The sequence below is a fragment of the Anolis carolinensis genome, unplaced genomic scaffold, assembly GCF_035594765.1.
Source record: "Anolis carolinensis isolate JA03-04 unplaced genomic scaffold, rAnoCar3.1.pri scaffold_10, whole genome shotgun sequence".
In the NCBI taxonomy this organism is placed as follows: Eukaryota; Metazoa; Chordata; class Lepidosauria; order Squamata; family Dactyloidae; genus Anolis; species Anolis carolinensis.
This window is the reverse complement of record NW_026943821.1, coordinates 5,906,258-5,927,644: the sequence shown is the minus strand read 5'-3', so window position 1 is coordinate 5,927,644 and position 21,387 is coordinate 5,906,258. Positions and strand designations below refer to the sequence as shown.

General features: G+C 40.5%; 1 protein-coding gene across 2 annotated transcripts in view; it reads left to right on the top strand.

Annotated features, from left to right (window-relative positions):
• hif3a (hypoxia inducible factor 3 subunit alpha) overlaps positions 1–21,387 on the top strand; it is a 103,321-nt gene that overhangs the window by 3,846 nt on the left and 78,088 nt on the right. Inside the window, exon 1 of one of the 2 annotated variants that reach the window (XM_062962448.1) lies at positions 1,913–2,041. The exons of the other annotated variant lie outside the window; for it this stretch is intronic. The gene's annotated coding sequence lies outside the window, so the exon portion shown is untranslated. Of the gene's footprint in view, positions 1–1,912; positions 2,042–21,387 lie in introns of those variants that run through there. 2 annotated transcript variants of the gene reach the window in all.

The window sequence follows — 21,387 nt, the reverse complement described above, 5'->3', positions numbered from 1 at the left end:
ATGTCAACAATAAGGGGAAATGTGTTGTCGAAGGCTTTCATGACCGGGATCACAGGGTTGTTGTATGTCTTTTGGGCTGTGTGGCCATGTTCCAGAAGCATTCTCTCCTGACGTTTCGCCCACATCTATGGCAGGCATCCTCAGAGGTTGTGCCTCACAACCTCTGAGGATGCCTGCCATAGATGTGGGCGAAACGTCAGGAGAGAATGCTTCTGGAACATGGCCACACAGCCCGAAAGACATACAACAACCCAATAAGGGGAAAGTTTGGTATTCTAAAAGAAGGGTCCTTTGAAACAGCAGTGTTCTGGAAGAAAAGACCAGGGATGACGTTTTTCATTGCGTTTAACTATTCCCACTGTGAAAAAGTTTTGAAAACTACAGATTTTGTAAACTATTTGCAATTCGGGATTTATTCTGCACAAAATTCACATGTGGTATTTTAATGCAGGAAACAGCATTTTCTGCACAGAAAATTGTGCAGAAAATGCTGTTTTCTGCATACAGTTGCCAAATGCAAATTTGACCCAAGTATGTCCCAAACTCTGAAAATTCTAGTTCTTTTGGGATTCTTCCTATGGGGATTTCTACGACACTTGAGAAACACATTTTCTGACCCTTTTCCAAATTTTTTGTGAATATTCTTTCTGTCCCTAGGAACCTCAATTTTGAAATGCTTCAAACTGTTGTCACTTCTAAAAAGTCAGAGAAATAAGCCTAAGATCTTAAATTCTTATTTGCAGTTTTTAGTGCCTTGGTTCCTTGCCAGTACTCAAAAAGCAGTTTCTGTGATCTGTGAAATCTTTGCTCATTATTAAATCCAGAAGTTTAGTATGTCAGATTCCGGTTCCAATTTTATGCCTTGCCTTTCTTGATTCCTCGGCACTGCCGGCTGGGGTTGAGGTTGTCCATTTCTTCTTTTTAAAAGATACCACATTTAGAATCAAATCACTATGTAACAACGTTTGAAAGAAATAGTTTCTGGTTTGAAGGTGTTATTTCCCAATTAATTGTGCTGTACTATCTTTAAAAGTCGTTGTTATACTCCAGAACCTTCGGGTTTTTCCCTTCTATCATCTGAAACTCAAAATTTTGTAATTTTTCTTAATGAAAATATGTGCAAAAGTAAATTTTTCACAGTTTAATATACTTTGTCTATGTTTTTATGATAGAACCAATTAGGAAGTGACATTTATAAGTCAGGAACAAAAATCGGGTTACATAGTGAATTGCAAGCTAACTCTGCATCTGACAAAGTGGGCTGTCATCCACGAAAGCTCATGCTGTAAGTCTGTAAAGCAGCACCACCAGTCGTTGTTCAAACTTACTCTGTCACGATCAAACTTTTTGCAAAGGAAGCACACTTTGTGTCAGATCATTAAGTGCTAAACCTGTCCGTCCCTTGTTGATTCTGTGTACCAGGTCTTTGTGGTGTCCATTGGGAATGTACAACCTTTGGTTATGCCTTACAAAAACTGCTTATGTTTGTGTGACTTTTTATCTTGGTCCACCCATTTCTGGCTGGCAAGATGTGGGTACCTGGCACGGATCCTGGATGCCCGGCAAACTCTTCCGGAGTTGGGTGTCCCGCTCGGGCGTCGCTTCCCCGGCTTGCCAGCAGCACCCTCTCGCGGCACTCCCGGATCCTGCTCACTCTCCGCTTTCTGCTCCGGCGTTTCTCCCTGTACAGACGGACGGACTGGCACCTCTCCCAACCCAGCCTCCTTCTCCTCGCACGTGTCCTCCTTCCTCCTCCTCAGCCTTCGCTGTGGACTGTTTTCCTCCAGGCAGGGAAGCCGGTGGCCCTCGTGTGCCGGAGGACGAACACATGACGGGTCTTGTGTACATCACGTGTTCCCGGGCCCGTGCCAGGCCGTGACGCGGGGGGCGGAGGTAGGGGGCAGTTCCTATATGGAGAGGAGCCTTCTCGGCTTGGAGTTGGCAGCCAGTTGGGTGCCGAAGGAAGATGGGGGCCCGCAGGGTGACTGGGCAGGAAGCAGGCCCCGTGGGCACGATGCCCGTGGAAAGCCCCTTGACGGTGGTAAGTGTGGGCACTGCAGCTGGAGCAGCTGCATTCTTGCATTGGCTCCCCTCCCAGTTATCTCTTTCTTTCTGTCCTTGGTTCTTTCCCTTTTTCAAACCATCTCCTTTCTCTCTCGTTCACGTTCTTCTCTCGCCTCGGCACTTGGCTGCCCTTTTCTCTTGATAGGATCTCTCTTTCTCTCTCTCTCTCGGCCGCTCTTGACTTTATCCTTTTCTCTGTTCCGTTACTTTCCTATCTTTGTGGTTTTCCCTTTCCTCTCCTTTTCTTTTCTAAATGTTTTCCCATTTCCACGTAACCCGTTTTGTCCGTTCTTGTTTTCTCTTTCCTCCATACTTACGTACCCACAATAGTTTATTCCTTTCCTTTCCTTTTCACAAATCCTCCCTTTAGCACATGCTTGGTGTCACTCTCTACGTGTTTGCTCATCTACGGTATATCTTTGGAAAATTTGCACTTTGGATAATTTCAGCCCTTTCATTCCGACTCAGAATCTCTCAGAATTCTGAATATTTTGCATTTGGTCTGGCTCCGTACTGTCTTTTTTCTCAACCACTATGCCATAGTGAATTGACTTTTCTTTTCCAACTATGAGGGTTTGTTTCAAGATCTGGAACATCCAGGCCCAGCTTACCCAAACTTTCCTGGAGTAAAACATGTAAAACTGAACATGTAAAACTGCTTGGTTGATGGTTTTGGATGCAAAACTTTGGGGTGAGTGAGTTTATTACCTTCTCTCTGAGTCGCCTTTTGCTAATCCATGTGCGAAACATGTTGTGTGTGGAGTGGTGTTGTTATTACAGGATTTTTTTTGTTTGCGGCGATGGAGACGGTCAGGCAATAATTTGGGAAGGTGGACAAAGAGTTAAATATATTCTTTATTTGGCGGATTATATTGTCCTGGAGGATGGGTTCAGACTTCCTGGAATTTCTGGGCCTGAAAAAATAGTTGTGTCCGGCATTTGAGATATTCTCCCGCTTCTCGATTTTTCTTCCTGAGTTTCACAGTGTTGAAAACGTGCCTCATTTTACCCTCCCGTAAATTGAACCACGGACATTAACTGGATGCAGTTTTGCATTTCTTAATTTTGCACATGTTTCTGTATTAGCAATGTTGGAGATTTCTAGTTCGGTCTTGTACTGGGAATTGGTGATGGAAGGTACTGGGACAAATGTGGCTTTTTAGTTCTTTTGGACGTAAGAATTGCGCCTTTTGCATTGCGATCGGCTTCATCAGACAAAATCCGGATTGAGCAAACAGGGCCAGAAGTGCCTTAAATTAGCAAGTCCAATAGTGAAAGAAAGTATATTCTCATTGTACAGAAATTCTTGCTGTTTTCAAGATCTTTCCAACCTTGTTATTATTGGACGGTCAGTGTTTATTTTTCAGCAATAATATCTGGTGTCGTTCTAACCTTAAAAAGGACCATCCTCTCTAATCTTGTGTTCCAGGTGTTTGTCTGGATAGCGGCTGAATGTGATTGCTCATGTTATCTGTACATGCTCAGATGCATTATTATCATGGAATTGTGTATCCCAGGGCTGGGTCAATATGAATGAGGCCCGTATTCAGCGCATTAAGAGAAACAGTGGTACAGTAGAGTCTCACTTATCCAACATAAACGGGCCGGCAGAACGTTGGATAAGCGAATATGTTGGATAATAAGGAGAGATTAAGGAACAGCCTATTACACATCAAATTAGGTTATGATTTTGCAAATTAAGCACCCAAACATCGTGTTATACAACAAATGTGACAGAATAAGTAGTTCAATACACAGTAATGCTATGTAATAATTATTGTATTTACGAATTTAGCACCAAAATATCACGATGTATTGAAAACATTGACTACAAAAATGCGTTGGATAATCCAGAACGTTGGATAAGCGAGTGTTGGATAAGTGAGACTCTACTGTATTTTATATCTTGCAAGAAGCTTTAGGAATAACATATTCAGTCTACGTCTCTAAGCAATGCCTTCCTTAACTTGGAAATTATATTGATCAGATGCATAAAAAATGGTACTACATGTTCTGTTTCAAAGGCATTGTTTTTCCATCTTCATCTCAGTCTCTCATTGAGAATTCCTCACTTTTCCCCCCAGCAATTTGGGATGAGTTTGTTTGGTTTTGTCCTGACAACAGCCTTGCAAGGTAGGCCAAGCCAAATTGAGCAGCCATGAAAGAAAATATTCTGCCCAGCCTGCAGGACTGTTGTTGTTATTTACTATTTTATCTCTTGACTGAGACTGATAGTAATACTACTACTACTACTACTAGGTAAAAGTTTCCCCTGACGTTAATTCTAGTCTGCATTCTATGCTTATCAAACATTTTGAGTTTGGGACTTGCAGTTTTTTTTTTTTTACCAGTCTGGCAGCCAACGGCTCAACAACCAGCATTTAGAGGAACGTTGTTCTAGTAAAGGTAAAGGTTTCCCCTGACGTTAAGTTGGGACTGTAAAGAAAATACTTTTTAATACAAGCATACTGTCTTAAGAATAGGTAAAGGTAAAGGTTTCCCCTGACATTAAGTCGTCGTGTCCGACTCTGGGGATTGGTGCTCATCTCCATTTCTAAGCCAAAGAGCCAGCGTTGTCCACAGACACCTCCAAGGTCATGTGGCCGGCATGACTGCATGGAGCGTTGTTACCTTCCTGCTGGTGCAGTACCTATTGATCTACTCACATTTGCATGTTTTCGAACTGCTAGGTTGGCAGAAGCTGGGGCTAACAGCAGGAGCTCACCCTCCTCCCCAAATTCGAACTGCTGACCTTTCGGTCAACAAGTTCAACAGCTCAGCGGTTTAATCCTCTGCACTACTACTACTATTACTAATAATAATAACTGTAGAGTATCACTTATCTAGAATTCTACAATCTGAAAAGATCATAAATCCAGAATTGTCCACAGAGGTGGCTAATATACAAACACCTTTGCTTTCTCATGGTTTGATGAACACAGGCTCTGTTTCATGCCCCAAATTATTTAAAATATTGTATAAAATCACCTTCAGGCGATGTGTCTAAGGTATATATTAAACATGAATAAACTTCGTGTTTAGACTTGGGTCCCATCTCCAACATATCTCATTACATAAGTTTACGCGAATACAGGTATTCTGGTGCCAAGCATTCTGGATGATGATGATGATGATGATAATAATAATAATAATAATAACTACAATTTTATTTTTGTAGCCCGCCTCCATCTCCCCGAAGGGACTTGGGGCGGCTTACATATGGCACGAGGTGCCTAAAAATAAAATAATAACACAGTACAATACGCATAAAATAAACACACAGTAAAATACAAAATAAAACTACTACAGTAGAGTCTCACTTATCCAAGCTAAACGGGCTGGCAGAAGCTTGGATAAGTGAATATCTTGGATAATAAGAAGGGGTTAAGGAAAAGCCTATTAAACATCAAATTAGGTTATGATTTTACAAATTAAGCACCAAAACTTCATGTTATACAACAAATTTGACAGAAAAAGTAGTTCAAGACGCAGTAATGTTATATTGTAATTACTGTATTTACGAATTTAGCACCAAAATATCACGATATATTGAAAACATTGACTACAAAAATGGCTTGGATTATCCAGAGGCTTGGATAAGCGAGACTTGGATAAGTGAGACTCTACTGTAGTCAATTTGAATTCAGAACAGTGCCAATAAACCATAGTGTCATCTAGTGATATAGTGATAAGGGGCTCCCAGTCTGTATTAATAATTTTCATGGAAGTTTTGGAAATATCCATTTTTGTCACAGAGGCCATCTACACTGTAGAATTAATGCAGTTTGATACCATTTTGACTGCCATGGCTCAACATTGTTGAATCCTGGGAGTTGCAGTTTGGTGAGGCACCAACAGTCTTTGGATGAAAAGGCGAGAGACTTTGTAAAACTCCTGTAATTCCCTAGCGTTGAGCCATGGCAGTCAAAGTGGTATCAAACTGCTTTAATTCTACAGTGTAGAAGCATCCATAGTCCAATAAAGGATCTTTATAAAGCTGTATATGTTGCTCCTTAGGACTTTGCTCCCTTTTTTTGTACTTCAAAGCAGGGAGGCCCGGGAGTTAATGTTTATTTGCTATTCTTTTAATGCATGCTTTTAAGTTGAGCCAAGTTTCTAGTCCTCCTAAATCAAAGTCTGGGAAAACTTTAGATCCTATGATTATTATTCCTATCATTGTGTTTATGCTTTTATTTCTTGATTGAGGCCTATTCTACATTATCATCTAAAATCCAGATTATCTGCTTTGAATGGGATTATATGGCAGTGTGTAGACTCTCACAATCCAGTTCAAAGCAGATAATGTGGGATTTGTCTGTCTTGATATTCTGGGTTATATGGCTGTGTGGAAGGGTCTACACTGCCATTTGGTGCAGTTTGCGTTAATAATTTAATTCAGTTTCAATCCACATTATATTGCAGTTCAGATTCAGCCTGCATCTGCTATCACCTGTGAATGATGGTGATGGTTTTCAATGTACCATATATACTCGAGTATAAGCCGACTCAAATATAAGCCGAGGCAGCTAATTTTACCACAAAAAACCTGGGAAAACATTGACTCGAGTATAAGCCGAGTTTGGGAAATTTCAGAAATAAAAATAGATACCAATAAAATTACATTAATTGAGGCATCAGTAGGTTAAATATTTTTGAATATTTACATAAAGCTCAAATTTAAGGTAAGACAGTCCAACTCTGATCAAATCATTATTCTCATCTTCTTCAATGTAAATGTGCTTATGTATCCTTTTAATAATGATAGAGTAAAATAATACATGTAATAATAATCATAAATACAGTAGAGTCTCACTTATCCAACACTCGCTTATCCAACGTTCTGGATTATCCAACGCATTTTTATAGTCAATGTTTTCAATATATTGTGATATTTTGGTGCTAAATTCATAAATACAGTAATTACAGTAGAGTCTCACTAATCCAAGCCTCGCTTATCCAAGCCTCTGGATAATCCAAGCCATTTTTGTAGTCAATGTTTTCAATATATCGTGATATTTTGGTGCTAAATTCATAAATGCAGTAATTACAACATAACATTACTGCGTATTGAACTACTTTTTCTGTCAAATTTGTTGTATAACATGATGTGTTGGTGCTTAATTTGTAAAATCATAACCTCATTTGATGTTTAATAGGCTTTTCCTTAATCCCTCCTTATTATCCAAGATATTCGCTTATCCAAGGTTCTGCCGGCCCGTTTAGCTTGGATAAGTGAGACTCTACTGTACTACATAACATTACTGCGTATTGAGCTACTTTTTCTGCCAAATTTGTTGTCTAACATGATGTTTTGGTGCTTCATTTGTAAAATCATACCCTAATTTGATGTTTAATAGGCTTTTCCTTAATGCCTCCTTATTATCCAAGATATTCGCTTATCCAACATTCTGCCGGCCCATTTATGTTGGATAAGTGAGACTCTACTGTATAGGAAAACAATACATGTAATAATAAATAGAGTAAAATAATACATGTAATAATACCAATAATAATAGAGAAAAATAATAAATGTACCATATATTCTCGAGTATAAACTGACCCAAATATAAGCCAACCAGGACCCTCACCCCGAGTATAAGCCGAGGGGGGCTTTTTCAGTCTTAAAAAAAGGGCTGAAAAACTAGACTTATACTCGAGTATATACAGTATTTGGAGCGGAAATTGCACATTTTTTTCGCCTGGGTTTGCTTGCTTTCCAGAATCAGCAAATACGCCTTGCGCATGACTCTCCTTCTTTCGCATGGATTTAAAATTAGGCAGGTCAGCCGGTAACTGATATAGTGTACTTGCAGTCGTGAAGATTAACTACGAATCTTTCAACACCACCATCCCTTTATAGTTTGCTAAACTCCCTTCCCTGCTTTTAAAGGGGAAGAAGGGCACTGTTGGAATAGGCACGGTGTCAGTATTTCATGTATTCGTGTTTTGCTTCGTTTTTGTTGACACAAAGGAAGTGCCCCAGATTCTTTTCTTAGCAGTGGATTGAATTATAGAATCATAGAGTTGGAAGGGAACTCCAAAGGTCATTCAATCCAACCCTGTTCTGTCGTGTCGGAAGACACAATTAAAGCACTCCCGACAGATAGCCATCCGATCACTGCTTGAAAACCTTCAGATAAGGAGACTTTATCACTAATTTATCCACACAATAAAAGTAAAAGTGTGTGTGTGTGTGCCTGAGGTGTCCACTTACACAGACAAGCTCCTGCCTTCACAAACAGCTATTGTTTTTATTGTTTCCCTGATTTTGCATTGTAATGTATATTATTATTTATTGTATTGTTCAATGTGTTATGATGTGTTGTTCTTTTATATTTTGTTATATTGTATTGTTCTGGGCATGGCCCCATGTAAGCCGCCCCGCGTCCCCGTTGGGGAGATGGTGGCGGGGTATAAATAAAGTATTATTATTATTATTATTATTATTATTGTTGTTGTTCCCACGGCTTAGGAGTCACCAAAGGCCCTCCTTCCAATGACATTGCAGGTTATAGTGAGCACCATGAACAGGCTCAAGAGCCTTGCCAACCACACTGCCCACCACCCAAGTGAAGGTTTTCATACAGGGACAATTTCAGACTAGATTTTTGTTTTTCCTCCACCACAGACACCCCAGTGTTCTTCTCCCCATTGGTGTGGAATTTGCATAACCCCGCCTACTCCCTGTCCCTTAACCCTTTCCTATTATTTTCTACGGCACAGAGCAAACAGAGGAATTGATCGGTAATTGAACATTATAATGGCGGGGGCTGGGGAGAATTCACCATGGTACTGGGATGTATAGTTCACCTGCAATCTAAGAGCACTCTGAACTCCACCAATGATGGACCTGGAACTCTTGGCACACAGAACCCCCATGACTAGCAAAAAATATTGGAAGGCTTTGGTGGGATTTATAGGAGTTGTAGTTCACCTACATCCAGAGCTCACTAGGAACCCAAACAATGATGGATCTGGACCAAACTTGGCATGCATACCCGATATGCCCACATCTGAATCCTGGTGGGTTTTGAGCGGAATTGGCGTGGACATTTTGCAGTTATACATACATGTATAGTTCACCTGCAATCAATGAGCACTCCGAACTCCGCCAAAGATGGAATTGGACCCCACTTGGCACACAGAGTTCCCATGACCAGCAAATCATACTGCAGGTCTTTGGGGGGAAATTCACCTTCATTTGGGGGAGTTGTAGTCCACCTACATCCAAAGAGCACTGTGAACCCAAACACCGATGGATCTGGACCAAACTGGGCACACATACCTGATATGCCACAATTTGATTACTGGAGGGGTTTGGGGAGAACTGACCTTCCTTTCTGGGAGTTGTAGTTCATCCACAACCAGGAAACTGTGACCTTACCAATGATGGACCTGAACCAAACTTGGCACATAGAACCCCCATGACTAACCCAACCTACTGGAGGGGTTTGAGGGGATTGAGTCACCATAGTGGGAGTTGTAGTTTATCCTACTGCCAGAGAGCACACTGAACCCCTCCAATGATGCATCTAGAGCAAACTTGCCCAACATAACAAAGATAACAAACAGCAGATTTGAAGTACTGATGGAGTTTTTTTTCGGAGTTAACCTGGCATGATGTCAATTGTAGTTCACCCACAACCTTATTCATTTTGTACAATTACAAAATAGACTTTTTCAAATAACCCTGGCAACGCTAGGTACCCAAACTAATAATAATAATAATAATAATAATAATAATAATAATAATAATAATAATAATAATAATAATAATCCTTGCAAGCCATCAGAACAAATGCAATTAAGGCCAAGATCGAAAAATCAGCTGATGACCCAAAATGCAGACTGTGCAAGGAAACCGACGAAACCATTGATCATCTCCTCAGCTGCTGTAAGAAAATCGCACAGACACACTACAAACAGAGGCACAACTATGTGGCCCAAATTATTCATTGGAACTTATGCCTCAAGTACCACCTCCCAGCAGCAAAAAACTGGTAGGATCACAAACCTGCAAAGGTTGTGGAAAATGAACACGCAAAGATACTGTGGGACTTCCGAATCCAGACTGACAAAGTTCTGGAACACAACACACCAGACATCACAGTTGTGGAAAAGAAAAAGGTTTGGATCATTGATGTCGCCATCCCAGGGGACAGTCGCATTGACGAAAGACAACAGGAAAAACTCAGCCGCTATCAGGACCTCAAGATTGAACTTCAAAGACTCTGGCAGAAACCAGTGCAGGTGGTCCCGGTGGTGATGGGCACATTGGGTGCCGTGCCAAAAGATCTCAGCCGGCATTTGGAAACAATAGACATTGACAAAATTACGATCTGCCAACTGCAAAAGGCCACCCTACTGGGATCTGCACACATCATCCGAAAATACATCACACAGTCCTAGACACTTGGGAAGTGTTCGACTTGTGATTTTGTGATATGAAATCCAGCATATCTATCTTGTTTGCTGTGTAATAATAATAATAATAATAATAATAATAATAATAATAATAATAATGTTTGTTTCTACTCTACTGACAAACAAGGATTTGTTCTTTCTGTACAAACTGGTTTGATGATGAAAGGTTTAACCCAGTGGTTCTCAACCTGTGGGTCCCCAGGTGACCTACAACTCCCAGAAATCCCAGCCAGTTTACCAGTTGTTAGTATTTCTGGGAGTTGAAGGCCAAAACATCTGGGGACCCACAGGTTGGGAATCACTGGTTTAGATGTTTCAGAATAAAAGATGGAGAGTGTTGCGTATGTGTGCAGAGAGATGATGAAAATAATTATAACAATAACAACAACAAATTTCTTTCCTACGTAAGGCACCCATAAGTCAGAAACTCTTCATTCCCAATTCATATAATGTCAAACTGTGACTTTATGCTAAATCGGAATTAGGCTGAGATGTTTTAGTTTACTATGGTCTTGAAATTAGAGTTGGCCTTCCATGTTGCCTCCTTGACCCATGTCATGATCTGTGCTTATTTATCCACATTTGTGTTTGGTTGTATCTACACTGTCTAATTAATGCAGTTTGCACCTCTTAACTGCTATGGCTCAATGCTATAGAATCCAGATGTGTTTTTAGAATTTTCTCCGAATGGAAATCAGTTCCCTGCCTTCTTGTTGTTAAGGCTGTTGTTTATTGTCCAACTGTGAAATTTCCTTTTCCCATTTCGTATCACTCTGCATTTCGCCTGGGATCTACGAATTAGTCTCCTGTTTTTAACACTGTATCCTGCTTGTTGATTTTAATGATTGTTTTTATTGATATTGATGTTTTTTACTGGGATAATTGTTTTATTGCTTTGTTACTGTTTTGTTTGTTTTATCGGGCCTGGCCCCATGTAAGCCGCCCCGAGTCCCTTCGGGGAGATGGGGCGGGGTATAAAAATAAAGTTATTATTAAAAGTTATTAAGGCTACACTCGGAAGCTCTTCTAGACTGCCATATAAAATCCAGATTGCCTGTTTTGAACTACATCAGTGTAGACTCAAATAATCCAGTTCAAAGCAGACAATGTGGGTCATCTAATCTGGATTATATGGCAGTGTAGAAGGGGCCTAAGACAAACCTGGCAAGTTGTGTTCAGAAGTCTTCCTTTGAGGCTGAGAGAGTGTGACTTGCTCCAAAGTCACCCTTTTCATAACTCAGCTGGTTTGGGACCTTCCTTGGCTTCCAGAATCATAGGCCCCTTCTACACTGCCATATAATCCAAATTATCAAATAATCCATATTATCCCTCCTTGAACTGGATTATATGAGTCTACTTTTTCTGTCAAATTTGTTGTATAACATCATGTTTTGGTGCTTAATTTGTAAAATAATAACCTAATTTGATGCTTAATAGGCTTCTTAATCTCTCCTTATTATCCAACATATTCGCTTATCCAACGTTCTGCCAGCCCATTTATGTTGGATAAGTGAGACTGTACTGTAATAATAATAACAATAATAATAATAAAGATTGGAAGAGACCCCTTGGGCCATTTAGTCCAACCCCCTTCTGCCTTTGTGCACCAAAACCACTAGCAAAGCACCCCTGACAGTTGGCCACCCAGCCTCAATGTTAATAATAATAATAATAATAATAATAATGACAGTCGCATTGACGAAAAGCAATAGGAGAAACTCAGCCGCTATTGGGACCTCAAGATTGAACTTCAAAGACTCTGGCAGAAACCAGTGCAGGTGGTCCCGGTGGTGATGGGCACATTGGGTGCCGTGCCAAAAGGTCTCAGCCGGCATTTGGAAATAATAGACATGGTTATGTGCTCAAGCTTTTGATGAGTAAATGACAAAGTTGACATGGCCTGATTTAAGGATGAAGCATGAGGATCTCGGACAAATGGAATTAATTATATATACATTTTTAAGATTTTTATAATGTGTTTTAACAATGTTATTAATGGATTTGTCTATATTGTTTTGTTTTTATGATTGCATTTTGGGCATTAAATTTTGCCAATTTTTGTAAGCCGCCCTGAGTCCCCTCGGGTGAGAAGGGCGGGGTATAAATGTTGTAAATAAATAAATACATAAATAAATAGACGTTTACAAAACTACGATCTGCCAAATGCAAAAGGCCACCTGACTGGGATCTGCACGCATCATCCGAAAATACATCACACAGTCCTAGACACTTGGGAAGTGTTCGACTTGTGGTTTTGTGATACGAAATCCAACATGTCTATCTTGTTTGCTGTGTCATAATAAAATAATAATAATAATAATAATAATAATAATAATAATAATAATAATAATGAAGATTGGAAGAGACCCCTTTGGCCATTTAGTCCAACCCCCTTCTGCCCTTGTGCACCAAAAGCACAAGCAAAGCACCCCTGACAGATGGCCACTCAGCCTCAATGTTAATAATAATAACAATAATAATGAAGATTGGAAGAGACCCCTTGGGCCATTTAGTCCAACCCCCTTTTGCCTTTGTGCACCAAAACCACTAGCAAAGCACACCTTAATATTTAATTATTAATTAAATAATAATTAAAATACTGTTATAAGCACAAGCAAAGCTTTGGAAGGCACGCATCGGGCGAGCGAGGAGACGGGAAAAGCATGCGCCTTCCTCAGAAGAGAAGGAGGGAGCCACCACTGCAGGGGCCGGATAAATGGCTTCGATGGGCCGCATGTGGCCCGCGGGCTGTAGTTTGGGGACCCCTCCGCTAATGGCTACACACCAAGGGTGTATCTACACTGCAGGATCAATGCAGTACTTCCCCACTTTTTAACTGTATGGAATCCTAACCATTGTAGTATTGCAAGGTCTTTAGTCTTCACCAAAGTGCAAGTCCCATGCTTCCCTTTAAAGCAGTGTCAAAAGTGCACCAATTCCGCATTGGCAGTAATATTCTGGAAACCTTGCACATAAGCAGACCCTATGGCATGTGTATTTTTCTAAGGGAAGATGTAAGGCGCAGCTTTAGTGGCTGGCTAAACGTGGCCAAGTTTTGTTTTAAAATGCGCCCAGGGAACAGGTATTAAATGTGATTATGATGAGGCATGTTTCTGGAGGCGAAGGCATGCGTGGTTCTTTAGCCGTGCCCTTGACGTTGGCAGCGTTCCCATCCAGTGACACAAAAAACCGGCTGGAAATATCGCTTGTCTCATCTTGAAAACGGAGAGGAGACTTAGTCTTATCCTTGACCCGCACGAAGCTGCCAATTTGTAGGTTTAGAAACGCGTGATCAGGGATGATACCCAAGAGAGTGCGAGCACCTTTGGGTTTTTGGCATGTCGAAAACACAGCCAAACAGGTCCATTTCCAAAGGCAATGAGTTGCCAAATTTTGGGTTGGCATTTATTTAGTACATCAACTCCCATTGCCCCCAATCTTGGTCATGCTGCTTGGAGATTCTGGGGCATGGAGTCCAATGATGCTTAAGGGAAATGGCTTACTGAGACCCAATGGTTTGATATACATAAAGGCCAGGAAAAATATCTGCAATGCTATGTTATTATTTCACCATAAAAGCAGATTATTTATATCGCTGTCCTATTATATGCTTTTAAAAAGTTACAGTTTTTAAATAGTTTTATTGGTTATTTTTTATACATCCTGTTTTTCAGCTGTTTGAGTCCCCTTTGGGGAGATAAAGTGGGGTATAAATATAATAATAATAATAATAATAATAATAATAATAATAATAATAATAACAACAACAACAACAACAACAACAACACAGTAGAGTCTCACTTATCCAACGTAAACGGGCCGGCAGAACGTTGGATAAGCGAATATGTTGGATAATAAGGAGAGATTAAGGAAAAGCCTATTAAACATCAAATTAGGTTATGATTTTACAAATTAAGCACCAAAACATGATGTTATACAACAAATTTGACAGAAAAAGTAGTTCAATACACAATAATGCTATGTAGTAATTACTGTATTTATGAATTTAGCACCAAAATATCATGATGTATTGAAAACATTGACTACAAAAATGTGTTGGATAATCCAGAACATTGGATAAGCGAGTGTTGGATAAGTGAGGCTCTACTGTAATGAACTTCAAAGACTCTGGCAGAAACCAGTGCAGGTGGTCCCGGTGGTGATGGGCACACTGGGTGCCGTGCCCAAAGATCTCAGTCAGCATTTGGAAACAATAGACATTGACAAAATTACAATCTGTCAACTGCAAAAGGCCACCCTGCTGGGATCTGCACGCATCATCCGAAAATACGTCACACAGTCCTAGACACTTGGGACGTGTTCGACTTGTGATTTTGTGAAACGAAATCCAGCATATCTATCTTGTTTGCTGTGTCATACAATACAATAAAATAATACTGTTTCAATGTTTGTAGGCTCTGGGTTTTAATTCACACTAGCTTGGGTACCTGGCGTTTCCCGGGTTATTTGAAAAAGTCATTTTTTAAACTTGTCCAAAATGCATAAGGTGGTGGGTGAATTACAACTCACATCATGCCAGGAGAAACTCCACCAGTACTTAAAGTTTGTTATGTTGGGCAAGTTTGCTCTAGATGCAACATCAGTGGGGTTCAGTGTTCTGTCTAACTGCAGGGTAAACTACAACTCCCACAATGGTGAGTCAGTCCCCTTAAACACCTCCAGTAGGTTGAGTTAGTCCTGGGGGTTCTGTGTGCCAAGTTTAGTCCATGTCTATCATCGGTAGAGGTCACAGTTTCCCTGGTTGTGAGTGAACTACAACTCCCAGAAAGGAAGGTCAGTTTCCTCCAAACCCCTCCAGTAATCAAATTACGGCATATCAGGTCTGTGTGCCAAGTTTGGTTCAGATCCATCGGTGTTTGGATTCACAGTGCTCTCTGGATGTGGGTGAACTACAACTCCCACAAATCAAGTGAATTTTCCCCAAAGACTTCCAGTATTTTTTGCTGGTCATGGAGGCTCTGTGTGCCAAGTGTGGTCCAATTCCATCTTTGATGGACCTCAGAGTGCTCTAATATTGCAGATGAACTATACATCCCAGTACCTACAACTCCTATAAATTATGGTGAATTTTCCCCAAGCTCCTCCAGTATGTTCAGTTTCTGATCTATTATTATTATTATTAATAATAATAATATCCCGCTTTTTCTCTCCACAAAGATATTCAAAGCGGCTTACATTGTAAAACATTTCAATACAATTTTAAAATATACAAAAGATACACAAATATTAAAATCTGTAGAATAAAATCATTGTGTTATGGGTAAGGTGCTCAGTGGCACTTATAATACTGCTTAACATTTGTAACACAATTCAAATGCTAATAATAATAATAATAATAATAATAATAATAATAATAATAATAATAATAATAATAATAATAGACGAAAAACAACAGAAAAAACTCAGCCGCTATCAGGACCTCAAGATTGAACTTCAAAGACCCTGGTAGAAACCAGTGCAGGTGGTCCCGGTGGTGATTGGCACATTGGGTGCTGTGCCAAAAGATCTCAGCCGGCATTTGGAAACAATAGATATTGACAAAAATCACGATCTGCCAACTGCAAAAGGCCACCCTACTGGGATCTGCACGCATCATCCGAAAATACATCACACAGTCCTGGACACTTGGGAAGTGTTCGACTAGTGATTTTGTGATACGAAATCCAGCATATCTATCTTGTTTGCGGTGTCATAATTAATAATAATAATAATATAATAATAATAATAATAATAATAATAATAATAATAATAATACATCACACACTCCTAGACACTTGGGAAGTGTTCGACTTGTGATTTTGTGATATGAAATCCAGCATGTCTATCTTGTTTGCTGTGTCATACAATAAAATAATAATAATAATAATAATAATAATAATAATAATATAGCTGCTTCTTTGGGTCTCCTTTGAAAAGGAGGAAGCGGGATATAAATACACATAATAACAATAATAATGATAATAGTATAAAGTTGGTTGGTTGCTTTTCCTTTGAGTTGCATGCTTTGAAAATAAAATGTTCTCAATGTGTGGTCTTGGATAAAACACTGTGATGATTACGAAAGAAAAAAGAGAGTATATGGCTGCAACATTGTAGATGTGGCAGAAATTAAAAGAGATAGTGCATTCATGTATAAATGTGCAGCAGTGTTCTCAAAATAACTTTTGGGATGGGCCAAAGCACATGCAGTGGGAAAGTCCTTTTTTCCACCCTATTTCCTCATCTCTTCTTGATGTGAAAGCCTTTTTATGTTTGCTCTACATTTTGCCTCTCTTTTGTGTGTGTTATGTCATGTTACGCCCTTCGACGAATGGCTCTGAATCATATATATATTCGCATTATCTTCGAAAGCAGGATCTTGTAGTTTGCTCACTCTTGAGCAGACAGTGGCCCCTTCTATACTGCCATATAAAATCCAGATTATTTGTTTGGAACTGGATTATATGTGTCTACAATGCCATATAATCCAGTTCAGAACAGATAATCTGGATTTTATATGACAGTGTACACTGCCATATAAAATCCATATTGTCTGCTTTGAACTGGATTATATGAGTCAACACTGCCATATAATCCAAATCGGATAATCTGGATTGTATATGGCAGTGCTGAAGGGGCCTATACTGCCAGATAAAATCCATATTGCCTGTTTTGTGTCTCTGATGGCACAATGGGTTAAACCGCCGAGCTGCTGCACTTGCTGACCGAAAGGTTGGCGGTTCGAATCCAAAGTGTGGGGTGAGCTCCTGCTGTTAGCCCCAGCTTCTGCCAACCTAGCAGTTTGAAAATATTCAAATGTGAGTAGATCAGTAGGTACTGCACCGATGGGAAGGTAACTGCGTCCCATGCAGTCATGCCAGTGGCCACATGGCCATGGAGGTGTCTATGGACAACGCCGGCTCTTCAGCTTAAAAATGGAGATGAGCTCTAACAACTAGACTTAATGTCAGGGGAAAACCTTTACCTAGACTCATATAATCCAGTTCAAAGCAGATAATCTGGATTGTATATGGCAGTGTTGAAGGGGCTTATACTGCCATATAAAATCCATCTTGCCTGCTTTGTGTCCCTGATGGCGAGCTGCTGCACTTGCTGACCGAAAGGTCGGCGGTTTGAATCCAAAGTGTGGGGTGAGCTCCTGCTGTTAGCCCCAGCTTCTGCCAACCTAGCAGTTTGAAAATATGCATATGTGAGTAGATCAATAGGTACTGCACCGGTGGGAAGGTAACGGCGCTCCATGCAGTCATGGCAATGGCCACATGACCATGGAGGTGTCTACGGACAACGCCGGCTCTTCAGCTTAGAAATGGAGATGAGCACCAACAACTAGACTTAATGTCAGGGGAGAACCTTTACCTGGACTCATATAATCCAGTTCAAAGCAGATAATCTGGATTGTATATGGCAGTTAGAAGGGGCCTAAGACACACCCTTCAAGTCTAAAGGTAAGGTAAAGGTTTCCCTTGACGTTAAGTCCAGTCGTGTCCGACTCTGGGGGTTGGTGCTCATCTCCAATTCTAAGCCGAAGAGCCGGCGTTGTCCATAGACACCTCCAAGGTCATGTGGCTGGCATGATTGCATGGAGCGCTGTTACCTTCCCACCGGAGCGGTACATATTGATCTACTCACATTGGCATGTTTTCGAACTACTGGGTTGGAAGAAGCTGGGGCTAAAAGCAGAAGCTCACCCCACACTTTGGATTCGAACTGCCGACCTTTCGGTCAGCAAGTGCAGCAGCTCGCCATCGGGGACACAAAGCAGGCAAAATGGATTTTATATGGCAGTATAAGCCCCTTCAACACTGCCATATACAATCCAGATTATCTGCTTTGAACTGGATTATATGAGTCTAGGTAAAGGTAAAGGTTTTCCCCTGACATTAAGTCTAGTTGTTGGTGCTCATCTCCATTTCTAAGCCAAAGAGCCAGCGTTGTCCATAGACACCTCCAAGGTCATGTGGCCACTGGCATGACTGCATGGAGCGCCGTTACCTTCCTGCTGGAGCAGTACCTATTGATCTACTCACATTGGCATGTTTTTGAACTGCTAGGTTGGCAGAAGCTGGAGCTAACAGCGGCTGCTCACTCCGCTCCCTGGATTTGAACCTGGGACCTTTCGGTCTGCAAGTTCAGCAGCTCAGTGCTTTAACACACTTCGCCACCGGGGCTCCTTAGACTCATATAATCCAGTTCAAAGCAGATAATCTGGATTGTATATGGCAGTTAGAAGGGGCCTAAGACACACCCTTCAAGTCTAAAATTCATGAAATATTTATTTTTTGGGGGATCATCTCCAAAGTCTTGTCGAAGGCTTTCATGGCCGGGATCATGTTGTTGTATGTTTTTGCGGGCTGTATGGCCATGTTCTAGAAGTATTCTCTCCTGATGTTTCGCCCACATCTCCAAAGTGGTTTGCAGATTGCATTTTGATTGTTCAGAGAGTGGAGAATGTATATTTATCTCGGGGAGGTTTTTCCATTGCCTTTGACCAGGGGTCCCCAAACTAAGGCCCGGGGGCCGGATGCGGCCCTCCAAGGTCATTTACCTGGCCCCCGCCCTCAGTTTTATAATATAATATTTTTATATCATTTTAAATAATATAATATATTGTATATACATATAATATTATAATAATATAATGTTATACAATATAATACTAATAATACCATATAATAATATTAATTATATGATATATAATACATATAATATTACAGTATAGTGGAATAGTTCAATATAGTAATATATAATGCTAATATTGTGCTATGCTAATAATATAATATACTGTATGTGCATACAGCTGCTCAGAGTCCCCTTCAGGGTGAGAAGGGCGCGATATAAATGTAATAAATAAATGCAGTAAATGAATAAATAAATTTAGACTTAGGCTCGGCCAAAGTCTGAAATGACTTGAAGGCACACAACAACAACAACAATCCTAATTAACTTGACTATCTCATTGGCCAGAAGCAGGCCCACACTTCCCATTGAAATCCTGATAGGTTTATGTTGGTTACAATTGTTTTCATTTTTAAATATTGTATTGTACTTTCATTGTTGTTGTTGTTGTTTTGCACTACAAATAAGACATGTGCAGTGTGCATAGGAATTTGTTCGTTTTTTTTCCCAAATGATAATTCAGCCCCTCCACAGTCTGAAGCAAGGGTCCCCAAACTAAGGCCCGGGGGCCACATGTGGCCCATCAAAGCCATTTATTCGGCCCCTGCAGCGCATGCCTTTCCTGCCTCCTGCCTCACCTTCCAGAGCTTCCAGAGCTTTGTTTGTTTATAATGGCATTTTAATTATTATTTCATTAATAATTAATTATCAAGGGGATGCTTTGCTAGTGCTTTTGGTGCACAAAGGCAGAAGGGAGCTGGACTAAATGGTCCAAGGGGTCTCTTCCAATCCTCTTTATTCTTCTTCTTCTTCTTATTGACACAAAGGCACAGTATAGCACAGCAAACAAGATAGATATGCTGGATTTCGTATCACAAAATCACAAGCTCCTAAGCGTTTAGGGCTGTGTGATTTATTATTATTATTATTATTATTATTATTATTATTATTATTATTATCAACACAACGACGTTGTATGGCACAGCAAACAAGATAGATATGCTGGATTTCGTTTCGCAAAACCACAAGTCGAACACTTCCCAAGTGTCTAGGACTGTGTGATGTATTTTCTGATGATGTGTGCAGATCCCAGTAGGGTGGCCTTTTGCAGTTGGCAGATGGTGATTTTGTCAATGTCTATTGTTTCCAAATGCCGGCTGAGATCTTTTGGCACAGCACCCAGTGTGCCCATCACCACCGGGACCACCTGTACTGGTTTCTGCCAGAGTCTTTGCAGTTCGATCTTGAGGTCCTGATAGCGGCTGAGTTTTTCCTGTTGTTTTTCATCTATGCGACTGTCACCTGGGATGGCAACATCAATGATCCAAACCTTGTTCTTTTCCACAACTGTGATGTCTGGTGTGTTGTGTTCCAGAACTTTGTCAGTCTGGATTTGGAAGTCCCACAGTATCTTTGCATGTTCATTTTCCAATACTTTTGCAGGTTTGTGATCCCACCAGTTCTTTCCTGCTGGGAGGTGGTACTTGAGGCATAAGTTCCAATGAATCATTTGGGCCACATAGTTGTGCCTCTGTTTGTAGTCTGTCTGTGCGATTTTCTTACAGCAGCTGAGGATATGATCAATGGTTTCGTCGGTTTCCTTGCACAGTCTGCATTTTGGGTCATCAGCTGATTTTTCAATCTTGGCCTTAATTGCATTTGTTCTGATGTCTTGCTCCTGGGCTGCAAGGATCAGGCCTTCTGTCTCCTTCTTCAGGGTCCCATTCATGAGCCATAGCCAGGTCTTCTCCTTATCAGCTTTTCCTTCAATTTTGTCAAGGAACTTTCCATGCAGTGTTTTGTTGTGCCAGCTGTCAGCTCTAGTTTGTAGTGCGGTTTTATTATTATTATTTTTTTTTATTATTATTATTATTATTATTATTATTATTATTATTATTATTATGGCTGGGTGGCCATCTGTCAGGGGTGCTTTGCTTGTGCTTTTGATGCACAAAGGCAGAAGGGGGTGGACTAAGTGGCCCAAGGGGTCTCTTCCAACCCTCTTTATTATTTTTATTATGATTATTAACATTGAGACTGTATTTGTTCCCGTTTGGGTTTTTTTACTTCAAAATAAGAGATGTGCAGTGTGCATAGGAATTTGTTTATAGTTTTTTTTTTCAACTATAGTCTGGCCCTCCACCGGTCTGAGAGACCGTGAACTGGCCCCTCGTTTAAAAAGTTTGGGGACCCCTGGTCTGAAGGATTGTGGACCGGCCCTCTGCTTTAAAAGTTTGAGGACCCCTGCCTTTGACTTTCAAA